This window comes from Euprymna scolopes, chromosome 3 (genome assembly GCF_053919585.1).
Source record: "Euprymna scolopes isolate OS-2025 chromosome 3, ASM5391958v1, whole genome shotgun sequence".
Lineage (NCBI taxonomy): Eukaryota > Metazoa > Mollusca > Cephalopoda > Sepiida > Sepiolidae > Euprymna > Euprymna scolopes.
This window is the reverse complement of record NC_136484.1, coordinates 142,358,339-142,381,705: the sequence shown is the minus strand read 5'-3', so window position 1 is coordinate 142,381,705 and position 23,367 is coordinate 142,358,339. Positions and strand designations below refer to the sequence as shown.

General features: G+C 33.0%; 2 protein-coding genes across 2 annotated transcripts in view; one reads left to right on the top strand and one right to left on the bottom strand.

Moving 5' to 3' along the window:
- Nucleotides 1-7,752, bottom strand: part of LOC145259625 (uncharacterized) — a 62,478-nt gene extending 54,726 nt beyond the window's left edge. The window contains exon 1 of the transcript XR_013864177.1: nucleotides 6,547-7,752. The gene's annotated coding sequence lies outside the window, so the exon portion shown is untranslated. The remainder of the gene's footprint in view (nucleotides 1-6,546) is intronic.
- Nucleotides 7,740-23,367, top strand: part of LOC145259619 (transforming growth factor beta-1 proprotein-like) — an 82,737-nt gene continuing 67,109 nt past the window's right edge. Inside the window, exon 1 of the mRNA XM_080117277.1 lies at nucleotides 7,740-8,139. The gene's annotated coding sequence lies outside the window, so the exon portion shown is untranslated. The remainder of the gene's footprint in view (nucleotides 8,140-23,367) is intronic.

Genomic DNA, 23,367 nt, shown 5'->3' with positions numbered 1-23,367 from the left:
ATTTTGTACCCTGTCAATGCAGGATAGGCTGTTTTTAGCAGTTCCTGTCCAGATGTGGCAGCAGACCTCCATCCTTATGTAATGTTATGACCCTTTAGGCTGTGATCATAGCATAGTATCTGTTAACTGTGGCAAGCTGGGTCAAGGGTCAAAACATTATTATTATTGTTATTGTATTCTTGTTAATTGATTTGAGCGACGGGTGGTCGCTGGATCAGTTATTATGATTAGAAGAATAAACAAATAAATTGCGGAAGAAATGATTGACGTGTGAATCGCAAAAGAAAGAAAAGAAAAAAGAATTGATGCTCTTTTTCAGGCCAGAAGCAATGGACAGTTTCTGCAAATCCTGAACATTGTTTTTCCAGTTTTTTTTTAACATTTTTTAATGACTGAAGAAGGTTGTTTTATGTAATTACTGAGAAGTTAATGTTCATTGTTAGAAAAAATGTGTATTGATGATTTGATATTGTATTATATAATGTATAATTGTTGTTTTCCAGGAGTCTACAAAATATTAATTAAAAAAAAAAGAAAGAAAAAAAAATCAGAAGATTAGATTAAGATAAAATGGTCGATCTAGTCAAATTAGAATTTTTAAAAGGGGACAGAATTAAATTTACGTAGGCGGTTAACTATTTTTTTTTTTTTTTTTTTTTGGAAGAGATTCACAGGACCCTGCTAGGGGGATTTTTTAATAGGTTTTTCGATTATGAAAAATGCTATTTTCGCCGTCTGTATGTAGCTTGATTAAGCTGACCGGTGTTACGGTTGAAAGATCATATTCTTCGCATACAATAAAGATGGGAGTACTGCAGGCCTACGGGCTTAAAAGGCATGTTGTAGCTGCAACGAGGGTGCGCGATAGAATGCACCCACATAGCATAGGGTCGCTTGTGAGCTTCGGCTGATTGAAAATGCCCAATCTTGGGAGTAACAGAAATTCCAACACAAGAGCGGACGTGTAGTGGTGACGTGGCCATATGTAGTGAATCTGAAGTAGGAGAAAGAATAAGGAAAGAATAAAAAAAAGATAGAATATATGCCGCTGACACGTAAGAACTTTAGAAGTAAAATTTTCCCGTATTGTGAATTAAAGGTTTAAAGAATAACGCCTGTATAAAAGAAGTAAAAAATCTGTCGAATGAGATGTCGGCATTTTTTTTTTATATATAGATAAGGCGGGAGGCGCCTTGATATTGGAATTGGCATGGGATGGCTGAATGACAATTGTTAACGAACATGGGGTTACTTTACTTTACCCACATCCCTGAATGATGCCATATGGGCCGTGAAAAATCGTCCGGCTGAATAAATTATTTAAGACGGGGGACATAGAAAACATATGTCTGCGCCGTATATTTATTGACAAAAGGATGAAAATGCATAGCGGAGATATTATGACATTTTTTCTGGCTCGGAGGTGTTAAGAATAAGGTGAGAATAGGGCGTATAGGAAAAATATATGCCGTACATTTTTGAAAAAAAGGTGGGAAAGGAGTGTAATGTTATAACCCTTTAGGCTGTGATCATAGCGTAGTATCTGTTAACTGTGGTAAGCGGGGTCAAGGGTCAAAACATTATTATTATTGTTATTGCATTCTTGTTAATTGATTTGAGCGACGGATGATCGCTGGATCAGTTATTATGATTAGAAGAATAAACAAATAAATTGCGAAAGAAATGATTGACGTGTGAATCGCGAAAAAGAACGTGAAAATAGAAAATATATGTAAACATTATTTTGGGGTTTTGAATAAGCAAATAACTAGGTGGATTAGATTGGTATGAGACACGTAACTAGATGACGTAAGAGAACACGTGATGTAGTTAGTTTTGGAGAGATTCAAAGAGTTGAGAATTGACCACCAGAGCGGACAGACGTCTAGACAGGGGTGGACCGACAGCTAGGAACGGGCTGTATGAACAGAAAATGTAGACTAACTACAGATCCTGTGAAAACCAATTGAGACAACTGTAATAAATTTATATTATAAAAATATAAAGAGTTGTTTTAATGGTTTCACAAATAAGAACAGTTGTCTCAATTATATGGTGCTGATCGCTTCATGGTTCGTCACGGAGCAGCGGGAAGATACAGAAGATCTCTTCAAGAAAAAAGGTATGAAGCATATATTATTCTTCTTATATATGAACTGTAAAAATATCCCGTGTGATAAGTCTGATACAACATGACTCGGTTTGCACGTCAATATCTTGTCCTCTGGCTAAACAACATACATACGATTTATACGTTTTTATCTGTCTGTTAAAACAACAATATCTTACATCCACTAGATAACACATGACACGTTTTAATATATCATCTCCTCAAAATATAAACCAATATACAACACTTGGACGTACTTGGCTTTTATACGATAGAGAATTGCATCAGTAGTGAGATATCTTCTGGAGCGGTAGAAGGATCCCACCATTTTCCCAGTGTCCCTGGCAACAGATTTGATGTACGTGTTCCATTTCAGATCAGGAGTAAAGGTCAAACCCAGAAGCTTGTCAAAACATGGAGCCTCCCCAAGACGAGAGCCATCCATTTCAATTAATGCCAGATGGGGATCAGAGCGTTGATGATGTAAAGATAGAATCTTGGTTTTGGATGCGTAAAAGTGACCAGCCACCTCTTCCCACGCGCTCAAGATCCGTTTATATGTCGATGTCCCATAAGATTTTGTGATTTACGTTTTCAACTTCTACTGCCGGTTTGTGCTTATACCATTTTTCTCGGTGTTCAAGATGAAGTTGTTTGCATAATTCTCTGTGTACTGCCTTCCTCACTTGATAAGGTCTGTTTTTTTTATTCTATTGGGGCTAGTTCGGTCTTTGCTTTGATGGGGTTAGTTCTTATCGCGTTATCTTAATCGGCTGTTATTAGCGATTCAGTTTCTCTGTTTAGGTTTCCTTTTCGTAGCAATGTATAATGTGTTCGTTAGTCTAATCTTTTGTCATCCTTATGAATCGTCTGTGTAGCTGTTGCTCTTCTCGTTTTTCTTTTCTCGTTTCAACCCTTGCATGTTTTCTATCATGTTCATTTTTCCAGTGTCTCTTGATGTCCTCTGCATTATGTATTTTTCTGATTCGTTTTTGTGTAATTTACACTGTTTTTTTTTTGTTTTTGTTTTTGTTTTTTTTTTTGTATAGAAGCCAAACCTTTTCCTCCATCTTTCTTTTTCACATAGAGTCGGTTGGCATCATCTTTTGGGTCCTGGATACAACCTTAAACTATATCCGATGGTGAGACCCCAGCTTAATTGCCATTGCTCCCAGGTCCACTCCGACCCGGAGTGGTAGTACCTGTTAGGGTCCTAACTATGGATTGAATAGAAACTGACTTGAAAAAAAAATATATATTCTATAAAAACTTTTTCCTCAAAATCACTGGATTCGGCATTAAATAACCTAAAAAGTGTTGATATGCCGTAAAACAAAAACAACCAAACCAGCCATCATCTTTTGAGTTTAGTGCATTGTACATGGTCATAAGTCTCCTGGTCTCCTAGTAGAGATGACTCAGTTCCTTTTTGGTCCAATCTGTAAACAACTCATAGTATCTTACTAGTGACACTAGCCATGTGTTTATTATATCTTTTATAAATATTATATTATATAGTTAAATTTCTACGCCTTTTCTTGTTTTGCTGAGGAATTCCTTTTCAATTTTTCTTTCATTTCTGTTGCTTTAATGGTTTCTGCTTTTAGAACTTCTAAATATTTGTAGGTGTTATGTTCACTTAGTTTTTTTTTTCGTCTTCGCTTAATTTGGTTGTTCCATAACTTCCGTTGCCTCCAGCTTTCCTCTTCTCATACCTAGCAGTACACACTTTTTTATACCAGATTCCATTCGGATATCAAGGCTAAAGATTTTGGTTGTGTTTATTAGCGTCTCTAGTTCCTTTTTTGTTATTTCAAAAATGTTCAGATCGTCCATGTACATTAGGTAGTTCATTCTTTATCTTTATTAGTCGATTGTATTCTTTACTTAAATGGTATCAAGATATATATATATATATATATATATATAAAGCTGAATGTGTGTGTGTGCGTGTGTGTGCGTGTGTGCGCGTCTGGTCACGAAGAGGCTCCTACATGGTTGACTATTTTAAAAAACTGATTACATATAATGATAGATGTATTGAGACACAGGAATGGGTATGTTTGATCTGGCAGAACGGTGGTTCATTAAAATTGTGGGGTCAACGTTCGCGCCTGGTCCACAAAGTATGGAAATAAAAAATTTTAAAATTAAAAAAAAACGTTTACAAATGTTTTTGATATAGATGTACATAAGAATACTTTGATAAGTATGTTTTAACTTAAATAGGGATGGTATAATAAAATTGTGGGGTCTGCGTTCACGCTTGGCCTCCATGGAATGGAAATAGGCATAAACTTTAATAAAGACTTTTCATATCTATCTGCGTAAGTATACTTTGATAATTATGTTTCAGTTTGAAGAAATATAGTATAATAAAATTATGGGGTGTTCGTTCGCATCTGACCCCCATAGAATAGAAATATGTCACAAAGTTTAACAAGGTCTTTTTAATGTAGATCCACAGAATATTGTGATAAGTGTTTCAGTGTGAACAGGTATGGTATAATAAATTATAAGGTTTATCTATTTTATTTTTACTTTCATCATATTTTGCTTTGGTTTTGATACCCTCATATTCGAAGCTATCTCTTTACAACCCTTCCTTTTCATAACCTATCATACTTTCAGAAATCAGAGACCATTTTCTGTAGGCCGTTTTTGAACCCAGTCAACGACGGGTACCTTTCCTAGTATATATATATATATATATATATATATATATATATATATTGTCAAGAGAAAAAAATAACAAAACAAAAAAAAATTGTTCAACCCCAAGTGAATGTGTACTGTTCTTTTTTTAAATAATGTTAACAAGAGCTGTTAGTTAACATAAAAGAAGACTGCATCTAAAATAAGAGAGAAGATTATCATTAAAGATGATCATTAAAGATTATCATGTCGAAAAATTAGTAGTTATTTTGAAATTGAAATCTGTTATCAAGTAAGATCTTTTACTTACTTGTTGTTTCATCAAATACTTTTGCATGCAAAATCCGATCCCGCATTTTGCTAATTCCTACCCTCTGATGAGAAGGAAAGTATTTCTTCGAAACTCCGCGGATTAAGAACTATCCACTTATCAAGTGTTTCCTTTTCAGATGTTTTTAACTCTTTTTCAAAGCGTTTTTAACATGTTTTATTAACTGTTTGCTCGTATATATATATATATATATATATATATATATATATATATATATATATATATATATATATATATATACTGCCAAACTCCTCCCACAATTTTGGGTATAAACACTTAGACAATAATGTTAATCGGTCATAATAGGGTTCAAAGTTGAAAAAATTGACCGCTTTTTTTTTGGGGGGGGGGCTCAACATACACCTCCAAACACCCGGGCAACGCCGAGCTGAAATGCTAGTATTTCTATAAAAGTGAAAGTGTCTGTCTGTCTGTGTACATTTCCCTACATAATAACTCTGCCAATTTTTAGTCTACAGACTCGAAAATTGATATAAAGCGTATGGAGATTTGGGAAAATCTTTGTAATCCGTTTCCGGACAGAAATTTGGCTGTTCAGGGGTCAAAGTTCAACGATTTGACCTTTGAAAACTCTACCAAACTCCTCCAACAATTTTGGGTATCAACAATTGAAATTTTAGATATAGGTTCCTTGAACATGGATCTAACTTAATAACTTGATTTAAGCCCAAAACAATACATGTTAAGGGGTCATAATAGGGGTCAAATTAAAAAAAATTAACCTCTGCGGTCTCTACTAAATTACTCAGACAATTTCTGATCTAAACATTTGAAATTTTTTATAAAGGATATTCAGAGATAGGGCAAGATTTTTAATCGGTTTGAGTCGAAAATGTGAGCTACCAATATATAAATGTATGTATGTTTTCATGTCTGCCTAAAACTTTCGACAGATGCGACGGATTTTCACAAGATCAGTATCGTTTTGAAGCTCGACCCTTCATACGACAAATACCGAAAAATTGACTAAAAACATTAATATTTTTTTCGCCGATATTTTCGAAAGTCATCCCCTCTTTTCGATTGTCTAGCCTTACTTTAAACCTGCAATTTGGTTTGGTGGTCGTCGTAACAGCAAGGACGTCAGGTTTTTTCCCCGTTCTTTTCCTCCTTCGCGATACGAGTTCGAGCCTGCTTTCCGAATACCACTTTTTTTTTCAACACACACCTCCAAACAGCCGGGCAACGCTGAGCACCCATGCTAGTATATATATATATATACTGATTTCAAAAGTTAAAATAAATAACTTGGATGCCATCAGCTATATTCGAAACCAAAACATTTAGCGTTCCATACACTTTGTGCTATCGACAGATATACAAGAAGATTTAAAAATAAACCACTTCATGCTATGAATAAATTTGCGCATGCATAAAAGTAATAGAAATATATCGCAAGTTGAAATGAATATTTTGTATTTCACCTTACCGAGATTTTTCTGTACGCATTCTTCATTCATCCAAACAAAGATTTTACTCGTTATAAACAATCCTTTGTGTATGATTACTATTTCTTGTTAATTTCAGTGTCATGTGACCAGTAGTTTAAGAGTTTATCGGTTAAATATTTTCACACACACATACATATATGTACTGTTGTATTTATATAGAAAAATGCGCACCATTATACTATTAATTATTTTGAAAGTTTTAATTAAAACATATCCCGATTATTCTCTCTAATTAAGTAGCTGATCCTAAATTTTCTTATCTTTCTTTTTCTCTCTCTCTTTTTCCGACTTTACTAATATGCACGAATTTAAACATAATGTTAACAAGCATCTCACCGCAAAACTCCCCACTTAGAATGCCTCTAATTCACAATGGTTCTTTACGTATCAGTGTCTTGTTTGGGGATGGATTACGTAGTTCTGCCTTTCTCCATTTGAGAAGGGGTAATTTATTGCTAATAGCCTGAGACGCCCTTACTGAGAAATGCCGACGGGATGTTCGGGTATTTTTGGAGAGGTCACGATTCTTTTCCTCTGGAGCCCTGGCTTTTCAGGTCGTACTTTCCGATCCTTGTGTCACTTCACCCTACCGTGGGAAGGAAGATACATATAACTCATCAAAGGAAGGTGCAATATGGAATCCTCATTTATTTACATCCTCACGAGTACAAAGTTGGATAAAAAGTATGTTTTTAGTGTGGGTATATCGAGTTGCGTCAATGAGGATGCATTCACTCTTGTCATAGGACAATGCGACTATTTCTTAAATTATATATTTTGAAATAAGGCTAGTCAAATATTCATTGATCAATGCTAGGCTTTGTTTCGTCATTTTCTTGCTGTATGGGTTGAAAGACAAATATAGATAGAAAGAAAGAGGAGAATACAGAGAGAGAGAGAATCAGACAGACAGTAAGACAGAGAGAGAGGGAGAGAGAGAGAGGGGGGAGGGAGAAAGAGAGAGGCGAGGAGAAGAGGTCTGTTAAAATATCTATCCTGTTCATCCATAGATCCAATGTAGAATATAGTTTTATGTCTGGGTAAGGATAAATATATAGTTGTGTAGTGTTCGCATCAGTAGCAGCCTCCTTCTTCTCATCCACCGCCTCCTTCTCCTCCTCCTCCTCCTCCTCTTCTTCTTCTTCTTCTTCTTCTTTCTCTCTCTCACTTTCTCTCTCTCTCTCCCCCAAACCCTAACGCAGCTAACGCAGAATGGTGATAGCGAAATGCCAGTGCACTGCAGCAGTGCACTTTTCAGTCCGCCCGACATAAAAGCTTGCTCTGTCTGCAGGTATAGTCGCTCAAGCGGCTATCTTCTGCTGCTGCTGGTGCCGGTGGCAGTTGATATCTAAGAAACAAAATTTATCAAAAACAAACAAAAAACAAACAAACAAACAAACAAACAAACAGAAATCTAAAAAAAAAATAAAATAATAATAATAATAATAATAATAAGGACAGACAGACTTGCTTTTGTTACGAAATATCTTAGGCCGCAGTCACCAAACTGGCAAACTCCACGCGGACAACACAGAGAATTTCTTTCGTTTTGCAGAAGAGTCAGTCAGCGGGTGAGACTTAGACTAAATTACTATTTTTTATTTATTTCTAATTATGTTTTCTTTATATATATATATATATATATATATATATATATATATATATATATATATATATATATATATATATATATATAGATGAATGTTTGCATATATGTATATCTGTATATTATTATTATCATCATTATTATTATGTACTTACTAGGAGTTTTCCCACAGGCTATTAGAAAAGATTTCTCTGTCAACAATCTATGGCGTTCGCTGGAATCTGAGTGACAGCAAGTGTCCCCAAATTTCCAGTACTCACCACGTATTTTAATAACCTTTGCAAATTAGTTTGCATGATTGCAACAGCCGTTTGCCATTGGTTTCTCATTGACAACAACCATTGGTCTTCACTGGAATGTGAACGACAATAAACCTTCCCAAGGTCCCAGTCCGCTTCGCACATCCGGTGGATGTCTGGTTAGTGCTTTCCCTCCTCGGTCTTTACACCCTCTTTGACTGTTCACGACTATTTTGTGTGGTTCCAGTTAATGGCGACACTATTTTGTTTTGTTGGGGGAGTTTTCTTGGTCTTAGTGATGTTTCTTTGTGTTGTTGTTGTTGTTGTTGTTGTTGTTGTTGTTATTATTATTATTATTATTATTATTATTATTTGTTGTTGTTATTATTGGTCTTATTATTATTAATGTTATTATTGTTGTTATTATTGGTATTATTATGATTAATGTTATTATTGCTGTTATTATTATTATTATTATTATTATTATTATTATTATTATTATTATTAGTGTGATCGTTGTTATTATTTTCATTACTGTTGTTATTATAATTATTATTATTATTATTATTATTATTACTGTTATTATTGTTGTTGTTATTACTGTTGTTATTGTTATTATTATTGTTATTGTTATTATTACTGTTATTATTATTATTATTATTATTATTATTATTATTATTATTATTATTATTATTATTATTATTTATTTATTAATTCATTTATTTATTTATTTATTTATTTTATGGTGTGTCAACATTCCCAGTCAAAATAACTAGAAAAGAGTATTCTTCGCCAGTGTTCATATTCGCTATTTATCGAGATGCATTGCTAAAATATTCGTATAAGTCTAGCGGGACCTGTGGAAATTCCTCAGCGGTATCTTTCATATGTAATATATTGCGTTCAGCGGGAATGGAGACTCCGCGATATTTTCGCAGTCCTGTTAAAATTGTAAAAGTATTTATCTAAGAATATATTTGGTTATTACACTTTATCTCCAATATCCTTATAGAAGTTTGTGACATATTACTATTGTATTAACGCCCGGCGCGAACGGAAACGCCACGATATCATTATACTAACTTTAGGCAGAACAGATACTACCCTTGCATTATAGCCAGAAAGCCAAGAGGTATATTTTAGTTTCACGGTCCAAAAGCAACATCATTTTGTTTATTTTAATTTTTTTTACATTGCGATTTCGGTGATCGGGATATCCTATTTATGAAAAAGGAAGATAAACGGTGATAACTAGAGCTAGGACAACAGCATATTCTTTTCATTGTTTTGACTCTTGACTGTGTATCTGTTGATATCTTATATGCTTTTATATAGAGTAATGTGGATCTCGGTTGATTAACTGTGTCGGATATATACTCGAGTGTCAAAACAATGAAAAGAATATGCTGTTGTCATAGCCCCTGTGATAGCATACCAGAGACATTAAATTAGCGTATCTACATACTAATTTAATGTTAGTGGTATGTTATCACTTTTTATCATTCTTTTTGAATAAATAGGATCGGCCAATCGAATAATTTATAATCTGGAAACTGTGACACATGTACGTACATTAAGGGTACTACGGTATTGATATATATATATCATAGAATTATTTCAGTAATTTTCATATATTGATTATTATTATTATTATTATTATTATTATTATTATTATTATTATTGTCACCATATCTAATGATAATATATATATACTAGGAGTTCAGCCCAGCTTTGATCGAGCCCTATGTATTGTTTATAACTTTATGTGCATATCGGCCTTGATAAGTGGTGACGTTTATGTAAATATATATATATATATATATATATATATATATATATATATATATATATATATATATATATATTAATAAGTTTCACTCATGTCCAGGTAACCTATATATGAAATTTAAAGTGTCCAGACACAGAATTGTAAAATTTCAAATGTTTAGACCCAAAATTGGTGAATAGTTTGTTAGAGACCGCAAAGGTCAAATATTTTGAACTTTGACCCTTTGGCAGCCGAATTTTTGGCCAAAAACCGACTCAAAAGCTTGTCCTATGTCAGAATAAACTTTATGTAAAATTTCAAATGTTTAGACCAAAAATTGGCTGAGTAATTTAGTAGAGACCACAGAGGTTAACTTTTTCTTAACTTTGACCCCAATTTTAATCCCTTAAAATTTATTGTTTTGGGTTCAAATCAAATTAAAATGTTTGATCTATGTCCAAGTAACCTACATTTAAAATTTAAATTGTTTAGACTCAAAATTGGCGGAGGAGTTTGGTAGAGTTTTTAAACATCAGATCGTTGATCTTTGACCCCTTACCAGCCAAATATCTGGCCGAAAACTAATTAAAAAGATGTCCCAAATCTCAATACCTCTTATGTCAAATCTCAAGTCTGTAGACTGAAAATTGACAGAGTAGTTTGGCAGGGTAATGTACACACACAGACGTACACACACACAGACAATTTCACTTATCTATTTATATCTATAAAAGTGAAGTGTCTGTCTGTATGTGTATCTGTGTATCTGTGTGTGTACATTTCCTTACGCAATAACTCTCTCAATTTTAAGTCTACAGACTCGAAATTTGTATATACAGGGTTCTGAGATTTGGAAAATCGATGTGATCGGTTTTCGGCAGGGAATTTGGCGAGTAAGGCGTCAAAGTTCAACGATTTGACCTTGGAGAACTCTACCGACTATTTTCGATCTAAACACTTGAAATTTTAGATATAAGTTCCTTAGACATGGATCTTACTTATTAACTTGATTTGAGCCCAAAACAATAAATTTTACGGTGTCATAATATGGGTCAAAGTTTAAAAAATTGACCACTTCTTTTTGTTTTTTTGCTCAACATACATCTCCAAATACCCTTGGAGTCTTAGATAACTTGGAGTTTTAGATATAGGTTCCTTGGACATGGATCTAACTTAATAACTTGAGCTGAGCCCAAAACAATAAATTTAAAGGTTTCATAATATGGGTACAATTTTTAAAAATTTGACCGTTTGTTATATATATATATATATATATATATATATATATATATATATATATATATATATATATATATATATATATATATATATATAATGTTTCGCTATCTCTGTTTAGACAGGCTTACGCTCTGATATGAGCATTTTCATGACAGTTTTCTATGTCTTACTACTTCCATGCTAGCTCATAACAAATTAAAAACAGGTGTTTTGTTAATGACATCATCATTAGAAGATTGCTTCACAATGCTAACGGACTATTTCTATCCGGTTTCGCTTTTAATTATCATGTATCCTACTCTCTGGTAGACCTCCGGAATGTCAGAGGGGAGCAAACAGATGCTATACCTTGTTGAATGCATTGGGAACGTGCAAAGCATGAACGTTCAGCTCCCTGACACATATTCGCATACCTAAATATATACACACCAAGTAATTCACAAATGGTCACTTATCTGCTCCAGCCGACCTCAACGTTGCTTCACTTCGGTGATCTAACGAGAATCGGTGTGTCAATGTGATTATTCCGTATAATATATATATATATATACATATATATATATATATATATATATATATATATATATATATATATATATATATATATATATATATATATATATATATATATATATATATATAGTTTTTTGTTGATTTTTAAACGATATTGAGGTTAGCGTCTTCACCTTGAAGATCGGATTTTTTTTTTTTTTTTTTTTTTAGAAATTGCTCATTTTTTTTATTTTGGACGTAAACAAGTAATATTTTTATTTATTTATTTATTTTTAAAACAGTAATCTACGTACATGTGTGTTTCGGGGCCCTACATGTTTAAATAAAATAAATAAATATATATATATATATATATATATATATAAACATATATATATATATATATATATATATATATATATATAATTTAAAGGAGATTAGAACAATAGTCTAAAGAGCAGAGTGTATTTTAATGTAATAGTAAAATTACTAGTTTAATTAAAATACAGGGAAAGAAAAAGTGCTCGTTGTAATTTAGATATATAATAAGCTCGATAGATAAATACCCTAGAGCTAATTTAATATTTAGTAATATGATTGATTAATATATATATTTAGTAATGTGATTGATTAATATATATATATATATATATATATATATATATATATATATATATATATATATATATATACTTGCATGGGTACTCGGCGTTGCCCGGGTCGACATAAAGTTCCGCTTTGAACACACCTACTATACTAAGGATCATTTTCATCGTGGGTAAAGTCGATACCCCCCCACACACACACACACAACAATTTCAAAAATAAAAGAACAGATAAAAACATGTAAATGTAATCGCCTAAAAAAAGAAGTACGTGATACCTTCTCCACCAGGTGAGATTCTAACAATAGTAATAATCATTTATTTATGGGCATCCGAAATGGCCAGCTTAAAAAATATGCGAAGGGAATGCGGTATTATATCGGAGCACACTTACACATTTCCTTTACCTTATCTCCTCCCACTTTGCCGTCGATGGCCGTTCAACAGTCGACTGAAGTAAAAGATTCCTCCTAAGGAAATATCCTCATCTCGAGAAAGTTCTTCCACCGGCAATGAACAGCCGTAAATAAAAATAAAAAAAAAATAAATAAAAATATTAAGTTTTCTTTAAAAAAGAAAACTAATTTTTTTCTTGTACTTTCAGCTAACAATTTACGCTTTTAGTAGACATATTTTTACGCATTCTTTAAATATATATATATACACGACGGTTCTAGGTTCAATCCTTGGCTTGGGAGAGATGCTAGTCTAGCGGCACTGATGAGTTGTGATACAACGAAACAGGACTGTATGTCGATGACTACAAATGTACATATATATATATATATATATATATATATATATATATATATATATATATAATTTCTGTGGACCCCCCCCCCCCAAAAAAAAAACTTGACTGAACAAAAAGTCTTGAAAAAAAATTGTACTTACACCTAAGAATTTACGATGAAAAAAGTAAAACTTTCATCTTTTCTTGAAGAAAAAAAGCAAACTTTTTGTTGATAAATATTTTACAAAAAAAAAAACAGAAAAAAAACAAAATATATAAAATAAAATAAATAAAAATATTTTCAGTCCTTTAAAGGTAGGTTTTTGTTATTTTTTTATTATTTATATTTGTATTTTTTCCGGTTTGTTTGTTTTTAAAGCGTCTGTTAGAACGCTTGGCTTAAACCGATGATTACCGGTCTCGCCCGATCCATGCTTGACGGGAATTCCCGAGAATCAGGGTCAAATTATGCAAGAGTATCGAATATTTAAAAATAAACCAAAACATCTTTCTGTCTACACGAAATTATTTTTTCAGGCTAGAAACGTCTTGCGATTACCAAATTAATTTATTTGGGAAGAGTTTGTTTTTTTATCTTTCGCACTTCAGAACGTATAAAAAACTACTCAGGGGAAATAACTCGTTACATAACGTTTCATAAAAAATAGGTGTCGGAAGTAATAATTAAAAATAAATTTAATTAAATATATTATCAATATAATTGTTATTTAGAGTTGATGAAATAACAATCTTAAATAGAACATTTCAAACAACTCTCTCGCTAGAAACTTAAACTAACATGCATTTATTTAGTACAATTGATTTTCCTTAATATAATAAACAAATAAAATGACCTCTTAATCGTATATTTTTTAAAGAATCATACTATGTATAGAAATAAATGAAATACTAAACAAACAGACCTTTTGTATATATTAATCAAATTGTGAACAAACAAACAAACAAACAAACAGGAATACGAAATTATATATATATATATACATATATATATATATATATATATATATATATATATATATATATATATATATATAATGAATGTATCTTTGTATTTTCCTAGATGTAACTCCACTGAAACTCGGGTGTTAATCAAATAGTGCTCAATGATAAGCATAGCATAATTATAGTATGTTTATTTATACAAACGTTATTGGCTACATACATGTACATATGTAACAAATAATGTATATATGTGTGTGCGCGTGTATGTGTGTACATATCTACTCACACATACACACGTACACACACACACACATATATATATATATATTAGTGTTGGGACGATTAATCGGAATCGGGAATTGGAAAAATTGGAATATTTGGGTGTATCGGAATCGGAAAAAAATTGTATCGATTTTACGATGCCAAAACGATTCTTTTAATTGTTTTTTTTTTATGTGATTTTGTTTAAAGCTAAATTTTCCATTGCTGGTAATAATGATAAAATAGTAAATATTTATTGATTTTAAACCAGCAGTGAAGCTAAAATTGATATATCATCCTCCCACAAATATATTTTTACGTTTACGAAAATATTTGCACATTTTACATGTATGTTTTTACGGAAATCAGAGAAAAAATGCAACTATATAATTAAATATTTAGAGATTTATAAAGAATAGGAATCGGAGTCGGTAATTATATGGAAATCGGAAATTTAGTATGGAATTGGTAATTGTATCGAAATCGGGAAAAATATTGGAATCGTCCCATCACTAATATATATATATATATATATATATATAAAATATATATATATATATTATTGTTATTATTATTACATGTATACACGTATAATATTATAAAGTGATAAAATATATTGTGTAAAAATTTTTCAGTAATAAAATATCTGTGAATATAGCCTAACAGTTCCTTGTAGAGGTGAAATGCAAACGTTTGTGTGTAGCTTTACCATAAACATAGAAATAATAGTACTAATTATGTCAGCCCTTTAAGAATTCGGTTCTTAATATTGAACATCCTAAGTTGAAATTTAAGTCGGTCACACGTTCATATGTGTAGATTATGGTATTATAATCATAAGATCACTCTCGCGGGCTAGACATTTATATAAATATTAATTTCAACTGTATTTCTCGCGGTTAATGTTGGCTGTGTGGTTTGTTCCTTGCTAATGGATTCGGTGGCCAGATTTGAATCTCCCGACCGGCTGTGATAGTAATTCCCTGCACTGATGATTCCCAAAAGGATGAAACACTAGTGTCGGCAGGTATTAAAAAAATAATTATAGTAATAATTATATATTTACCAAATTTCCACTACTAAAGATTACTACGATATTTTCCCATTGACTCTGTACACTCGTTAACTCTTATCCTCGAGTGGCCTCCAGGCCTTGATAAGTAGTGACTCCTTGGTAAAAATATAATAAAGACCAACATGTGTTTATATATATATATATATATAAATATATATATATGTGCGTGTTTATATATATATATATGTATATATATATATATATATATATATATATATATATATATATATATATATATATATATATATATATATATATATGTGTGTGTGTGTGTATATGTATAAGGAATGAAAAAATACCAGCGATGGTTGACGTTATGTTTTAAGAAACATAGAAAAACCGAATGAAATTATTAAAAAAATCAACGTTTCAAGTTTCAAAGTACATAGAAAGACCACACACAAAAACGACTATATTCATTACTACTCGCACCACAATGATAAAATAAAGACGGGCATGATTATTGTTTTTTTTCTTGCGTGCCTTTAGAATATGCAGTCCCCAATATCTTAATGATGAATTTCAATATATTACGAATGTTTTAAGAAAACTACAGTATCCATCCTATTTCATTTCTTACGCAAAGAAAAAAGCTACGAAAATACACTATAACATAAACACACAGAAAAATAAAACAAATACCTCACTATTAAACAGACATCTTTTCATTCCCACCCACACCAAAAATACAAAAATCTACGACACTCTTAATAGACTTGGTTTTCACTTGATACAAACAACTTCCTCAACCATAAAACAGACATTAAAAACTACCAAGCACTCTCCCAAAACCCTCACATCCGATGCCAGTATATATTCCATCCCATGTAACAACTGTCAACAAGCGTACATAGGTGAAACACAACGAAAGTTGAAGTTAAGACTTAACGAGCACAGAAGAGATATAAGGAATGGTAACGCCCTAAATGCACTCTTTTGCCATTGTGCAGAACACGATCACTCATTTAATTTAGATCAAGTGAAAATTATTAAACACGTGATAGATAGAGCTAAAAGAAGACTTTTAGAATCAGCACTAATATTGAATACTAATACTATTACGCAAAGAAAAGGCTTCTACCATTTAACCCCTAGCATAGGGAAAATAATAATCAAAGAGCAAGGTATCAGGGCGGATCCTGGCTAGCCGTTTTTCCTTGAATGTTTCAGGAAAATGAGTAGGTTTGCAGAAGAAAAAAAAAATGTACATATTTATTTTAACGCATTTTTAAAAGTGTATATATAGACATCGAACAACCCAACCTTCCCATACGCACACATCTTTGTCCTTCCCGACATGGGTAGGATTCAAAAACTGTCTTTTTCGCACGATCTCTGACTTTTTCTTTTCTTACATTTTTATTTCAATTATCCTGAAGATGTCCTCCGAAATAAGGACGAAACGTTGATTTTTTTAATAATTTCATTCGGTTTTTCCATGTTTCTTAAAATATGTATATATATACAGGGTGACCCAAAAACACGGGCCCCCACTAATTAGGCCCCGTTTCTTAATGTTTTGTCTGAATGAAATGAAACTTTGGTCATAACTAGTTTATTATATTCAAAGCATCACATCAAAACACAAGGGTCTTTGGCCTTTTTTTCTCCGTTGACTGTAAAATGCTCAGGAAAACAATTGAATGTCCTCTGTTTTTTTTGGGGGGGGGGCACCCTGTGTTTATATATATATATATATATATATATATATATATATATATATATATATATATATATATATATATATAAATATAAATACATGTTGGTTTTATTATAGATTAGATTATTATTATTTTTATTATTATTATTATTAGTTATTATTATTATTATTATTATTATTATTATTATTATTATTATTACTATTAATTACTCACTACAGGAGTCGTTACCAATGATCTCTTACTGATATAACAGATAGTGTTCCATGGAATGTGTGCAACACCAAGTCATCAGCTCCTTTCGATCATTGTTGCAAATCACTTTGCGTTCTCGTAGCTCTCGTTTATCATGTATTTCTCGCTCATAACGGCCGTTAGTCTTATCTGGAATTTAAGTGCTTATAAGCATCAGGTTTCTATTTAGATGCCTATTTTGCCTTACGGCTCATGCATGAAGAAACGCGTACACCCGTAATTTTATACACACCACCGCCACTATCGTCACCGTCTTCTTAGCGTAGACTAGAAAACAGATATGTGTTCATTAAATCTATTAGCTAAAATATGCTCCTTCCGTCTGCATATTTTAGCTAGTCTAAAGGATAATTCCATGACAAACAAATATAAATGCCTCTCAGAGGAGTAAAAAATGCATGACATGATGGTTTTCGGCCTTAGAACGAATACTATATTACACATTTGAGATAATGCGAAGGTAATGCCTGTGAATATGGCATTGTGGTCCCAGAACATATACTACACTTCCCTACAAAAGAAGACTAGTTTGTTAGACTAAGAGGATGACACCATGACGAACGAAAATGCTTGGGAAGATAATCACAGTCACAGAACAGATACTACACTACCCATTCCAAAAAGAGTGTGGTAATACCTGGGAGGATGGTATTCTGATCACAGAACAAATACTACACTTGCTCCCAATGAATTGGGTTTAATGTTTGGGCGGTTCATATCATGATTACACTACTTCACAACAAAAGGCGTCGCATTTGTGTTAGGTCACACCATAATGTAATGCTGAAGACGAACTTTTCAGGTGTCAGAATAACAAGACTGCTGAATACATACTAAGTCCGAAAATAGATGTACATTTCATTCATCGATTCTCCTATTGGCGAGACGACATAGACAAGGTCTTGACTGTTGCTCAGTGCAGTCCGTTTCACAAGGTCGTCGTCTTCCTTTCTGCCCACTTCCCCTTACAGCAAAATACTGAGAAAAAGAAACAAGCTCTCTGGAACAAGTTTTTCGGCAGTTTCTTTGCTGACTGATGTGCAGTTATCTAGGCCAGGATGAGATTTGATGTCACCTCTAATGCGTAACGCACAGTGGTGCAAAGTCAGCATCATATCTGTTTCTGAATGTGAGAACTGGGTTGACCTGAGATCATCAACACATGCGTTGGTATCTGTATTTCGTCAGATTTCTTTTTCAACGTCTGAACAACAATCTTAGTTGACTGTGTAGAATACAACAACTGTGGTTGATGTGGATTGAGTTGTGGTACAAAGTCGATCTGGATGGGAAGAAGTCAGTGCAGTTTCTCTTTGAGGCAGAATTTATTGTCCCCGTATGGTTCAGCTTCAATGACAAATTCGCTGAGCAAAGAGGCGTACCGTTCCCAAACATCAAGCAGTGTATATATGTCACCTCGAGCCAGTCCAGTTGACACTTCAGACGCGGCTTTGTCGAAGCAGATATCTCTGGGCGTTTGTGCTCTGCTTGTACAGGACTTGGATGCTTTTCTATTGAACTGAACGTAATACTGAAGATGATATCTGGCATCTGCCGCCACAAAATCACAAACTCCTGTTAGACGACATCGCATAACATGGTCTGTTTGAGCTCCTTCAAGAATTTTGTCAGAAACCTCAAAAGTGGCTACTAAATATGTTTTTTGTAGCTTTTCTTTTGGCAAAGATGCACAAGTCCGTGTTCATAGTGGAAGATTTACTGCGTAATGATGGCTTCGGTGATGGACTCTTGGGTGCAATGTTTGAGGCAAGGGTGCGTTCATACTTTGTTCTGAGCTTTGTTGGTTTCAAGGAACTTGTGAAGGTAGAATAACAGTCTTTGTGGTTCATGACTTCAGTCTCTGGTGATTTCCTCAAAATCAATGGTTTGAATTCTTTTGATAGTGTAGAAGTTTTCAGCATAATTCTACTTCTTGCGTTCTGCAGCAACTTTACGGTCTCTTTGTATTCCAACTTCTCCAAGTTTTCTTGCAGGTTTCTCTGGGTTTTTCTTCTGACAGAAAAGGCATAGGGCTCAACCAGAACTTGTATCAGAAAACCTCTTAAAGCCTTAGCTGATCACGCTCAACTCCATGTTGCAGCTCAGCTCAGCTCAGCTTAGCTCAGCAGATACTGTCGGAGAAAAAGAACAATCAGAAATTGTTCAAATTAGCACATTACCCTATCCTAAAGAGCATTAGTTTAATTACTCAGATGTGTTCATGCTTTATGTACTGTTTGTCATAGTATTCCTACATTTCACATGATGTTCTCCAGATACTTTATTTATTTACTATGACATTCATCACATAAATAAATTTCTAATGCATAGATTAAGTACAAGTGAATAAAATAAAAGATTTTAACAAAAAATCACTTTTCACTTTGGTGGCCATTTTCTTCTTCCTTCCTTTTTTTTTCTTATTTTTCTTTGGATACAAACAATAATAAGGCCTGAATCAATGGGCATCCACCTGAAATATGTTTAGTAGCAATCATGTAAACCATCTAACATAGATGCTCATGCCAAACATTTCGTATTTCCTACCGTGAATTTTCAAAATTTTGCCTCCAGTCTATGAGTTCTGTCAAGATTTTTCTGCGTCGTTAACGGACAGCAAGACCTAACACAGTTTGATAGAACAACAACAGTTTTGTTCGAAAGCAAGACTTGTAATAGGCTTGTCAGATGAAATTCTTTCTTGATAATGAAATTGCGTTTGGATCCCCCCCTCTCTCTCTCTCTCTCTCTCTCTCTCTCTCTCTCTCTCTTTATATATATATATATACAGAGAGAGAGAGAGAGAGAGAGAGAGAGAGAAAAAAAAAGAACGAACGAGAGAAAGAGAGAGATGTCTGTGTGGCCGGGTTCGAATCTCCCGACCGGTAGTAATCGTGTCACCTTGCACTGATTATTCCAAAACGATGGAGCACTAGTGTCTGTAGGTATTTAAAAAAAATTATTATTGTGATAATTATGTCAGCCGCTTTAAGAAACTCGGTTCTTATTGTTGGTCACTTTAAAGTTGAAATAGAAAGTCGGTCATTTAAGCCAACAGTTGTAGATCATGACGTTCTAATCATTCGATCACCATGACCGGATGTTAAGACATTTAAAAAATAAATATTAAAATTTCAATGATATTTCTCGCGGTTGAGAGTGGTCGTGGAATTTGTTTTTTGCTAATGGGGTCAGAGATGGCTTCGTGGCCGAGTTTGAATCTCTCAACCGGTAATAATCATGTCACCCTGCACTGATGATTCCCAAAAAGATGAAACACTAGTGTCTGTAGGTAAAGAAAAGAATATATATATATATATATATATATATATATATATATATATATGTGTGTGTGTGTGTGTGTGTGTGTGTGTGTGTGTGTGTGTTTGGAGGTACAAATTTTATAAATATACTAGACTACCCGTGACCCGTTGGGTCAGTATGTTGTATTAGCTATGGAATTAATGTATGAGTGTGACACTTGTGACATAAATAAAATAGTTTTTTGTGACATAACAGAAACATTTCTATGAAAGTATATTAAAATACAAAAAGTATATAGATAGATTTCTATGAGTCGTTCTGTGTATTATAATTGATTATTTTTGAAAAAAAAACTTACAGCCTTTGAATTATAAGTGGTTTGCCATATTTATAGGTAAATGGGCACTGAACAGATACAATAATAATTCAAGTTAAATTAAAATTTTGATATATCTTTTAATTTAAACGCGAAAAAAATAACAATTGGTACATTGAAAACGTAACCAGTAAAACAATACGTTTTATTTTCGCGTTGATTATTTATTTGTACCGCAAATTAAAAAAAAAAACATATTTTCGTGGTTATTTATTTATGGTGATAGTGTAGAAGAAAATGTATGAATGTTTTTAAGAAAGGTGTATTAGAAAATGGAGAATAAATTAAAGAAAAGGAAGGCGGTGGGTTAATCGCCGTTGTAAAATGCTCTTACGGTTCTCAACGGGTTAAAGTAGATTTATTTGTAAGAAAATTGCGTTAGAATAACTTAAATGTAATACGGAAATGAACGATGTAAAAAAGTACTGAAAGTATTAATAATTGTTTATTTGGATAATTTAAACGCGAAAAACAAAAACAAACAATTGGGACGCTGAAAACATACATAATGAAACAATACGTTTTATTGTCGCGTTGATTATTTGCTTATGTACGTATGCGCAACCGGAAGTCGTAAACCGAATGTTGGTTTACAACACCCGTTACAAGGTCATTTGAGTTTTATAATTATATAGATTTGAAGCGGAAATCTCTCTAGAGCTTTTTCGTCTATCATCTGTGCAGGAGAAAAATCGATAGCAATTAAAATAATATTACAGGCGGAAAAAAGAGTAATGGGGGATCTTTTATATATTTTAGGTGCTAAAAGGACGATTAATATAAATAGTTTCATTTAATAAAGCCTGTATAAAGCGATTAATATGGAATCGCGAGGAATGAAAAAAAAGATGGGAGGTGGTCAAAGTTCCCCGAAAAGATTTAACGCTTTTAACGATTCCTTTTGCCAGCACAAAGAAGGTTTACGAATCGCGACACAGACAGATTCATAAATTTTTAAATAATTTTTAGAATCCGCTCTATAAAGTACCTCCAACCAGTCTACTTTATCCTAATTGGCACAACAAGGATTCTCAACAAAATGTTGGCCAATAGCAGAGTTTAAAGTTGCAGGGGAAGGGAAACTCAGAGATCCTGTCCTACCCTGTATAATCTTGGATGGAACGTGCTGATTTATACGAGTCTGTAAATGCAAAGAAGTCCGCCCTACATAATCAGCATCACACTGGCATTTAAATTGATAAATAATATTACTATTTTGGATGTAAGGCAAACTGTCCTTGCAAAAAGAAGGAAAAGCAGGTCTAGTAGCATTACTAAATGCAAGGGAAAAGAGTAAAAGCAATTAATAATGCTTCCAACACTCTGTTTAGTTATTTTTGTACCATTATCCCCTATCCATGACAATTTTAAGTAAACGGGACATTTTAAAACCCCAAGTGTTTTAGAGGATTTAATACAATCATGAATAAGGTCTTCAGGATAATCGTTACTAATGAAAATTTCTCTGATCCTATCCAGTTCGGAGTCTAGTTTACTAGGTGAGCAAATCATGAGGACTATGTACAAACGTATCAATTAAACCGATTTTTCGCGATTTAAGTACAAAAAAAAAGATCGTCACATTCAGACCATTAAAATTAGGCTTCCTGTAAATTGTAGTGAGAAAGCCACTTCTTGAACGTTCAACAAGTACATCCAAGAAGAGGAGAGTGTTATCTTTCTCACTTTCGATAGTGAACTGTAGAGTCCCATGAAGGAAATTCAACCTATTAAAAATGCTGATACTTCAATTTGCAACGTGCCAGCAACAATTCAATTTCTCTGATTTGTCCCCTTAGCAACTATTCTTCCAGCTCAAAACCAACTACTTTGGCGAGATTTCTTGAACCGTATGCGAAAGAAGCCACAGGATCAACATCGACTATCTATTCTTTGTAAGAATTTATGTGGTTGTAGCTATATGGTTCTACAATTAGTCAACTGTGTGGAAAGTTTCCTTATCTTCTGTTGCCAGGCATACTACTTGTGCTTGGTCGTTGGGGGCCTATATTTTGTTAAACCGACATATAAGAAACATCTAAATCACATTTTAACTAAATATGTGTGTAGACTGTTTTGCAATTTCTTCAGGATCAGTTGCTTGTTCAATGGATGTTCAAAAACAGAAACATAATTTACTTTTGCACTGCTAAAAAACATGTAAAGTCTATAGACTTTTTTTGCAGTTAATAAAAAAAAAAGAAATTTACGTGCGGAGTTTGAACCTACAAACCACGTTATGCAAAAAAAAAAGAAAAGAAAAGA